A 1,199-nucleotide genomic window follows, 5' to 3' on the forward strand; every position below is an offset into this window, starting at 1 on the left:
AGTACAAGCTACTTGCAATGTCTTTTAGTTTACTTTTTTTTGATCCATTCTCCTGTTTAGGGGTAGTTCATACATATAGCTAGGAATGTAGCTGAAATGATTATTTTTTTCCTCCTTGAAGCTGCTCAGAGATACTTGATGGTTTTTCTCATGATTGAAATACTGGCTTTGGCAATCTTGTTAAGATTGTTACTACCAAATAATTATTCTCAGAGATAATTGTCTTCTTTGTCATTAAATTTGTCTCTGGAGTAGTATTTTAGGATTATGGAAATATCTAGCTGGTCATGGATTTGAGGTCAGTTTGGTCTACAGATCAAGTTCAAGGACACCAGGAGCTTCGCTGAGAAAACTTGTCTTTAGAGTAAAAAAAAAAAAAATTCTAGTAAAGAATTAGGCTGAATATGGCTGTGCCCACCTTTAATCTTAGAGGTCAAGAGGAAGAGACAGGCAAATTTTGGTGAGTTTGAAGCCCATGAAAACAACATAGTGATACCCTGTATCAAAAAAAAAAAAAAAAGAAAGAGAGAGAGACAGAAAGATAGAGAGAGACAGAGACAGAGAGACAGACACACACACACACACACAGAGAGAGAGAGAGAGAGAGAGAGAGAGAGAGAGAGAGAGAAGGAAAGGAAACAGATTTTTAAAAATGAAAGGAAGGAAGAAAGAGAATGAAAGAGAGATCTTGAATATAAAATGTTAAAAAGGATAAAAAAATGTTGGCATAGTCAAAATATTACTATGTGCCTATATTCCTAGCTGCTTTGAGGGCTGCAAAGTGTACATGGTGACAAAGACTTTTTTTTTAAATATTTTTTATGAGGTATTTTCCTTAATTACATTTCCAATGCTATCCCAAAAGTCCCCCATACCATCCCCCCCACAAACCCCCCACCCACTCCCACTTTTTGGCCATGGCATTCCCCTGTACTGGGGCATATTAAGTTTGTATGTCCAATGGGCCTCTCTTTCCAGTGATGGCCGATTAGGCCATCTTTTGATACATATGCAGTTAGAGTCAAGAGCTCCTGAGTACTGGTTAGTTCATAATGTTGTTGCACCTATAGTGTTGCACTTCCCTTTAGCTCCTTGGATACTTTGTCTAGCTCCTCCATTGGGAGCCCTGTGATCCATCCAATAGCTGACTGTGAGCATCCACTTATGTGTTTGCTAGGCCCTGGCATAGTCTCACAAGA

Source organism: Mus caroli, unplaced genomic scaffold, assembly GCF_900094665.2.
Source record: "Mus caroli unplaced genomic scaffold, CAROLI_EIJ_v1.1 scaffold_19939_1, whole genome shotgun sequence".
In the NCBI taxonomy this organism is placed as follows: domain Eukaryota; kingdom Metazoa; phylum Chordata; class Mammalia; order Rodentia; family Muridae; genus Mus; species Mus caroli.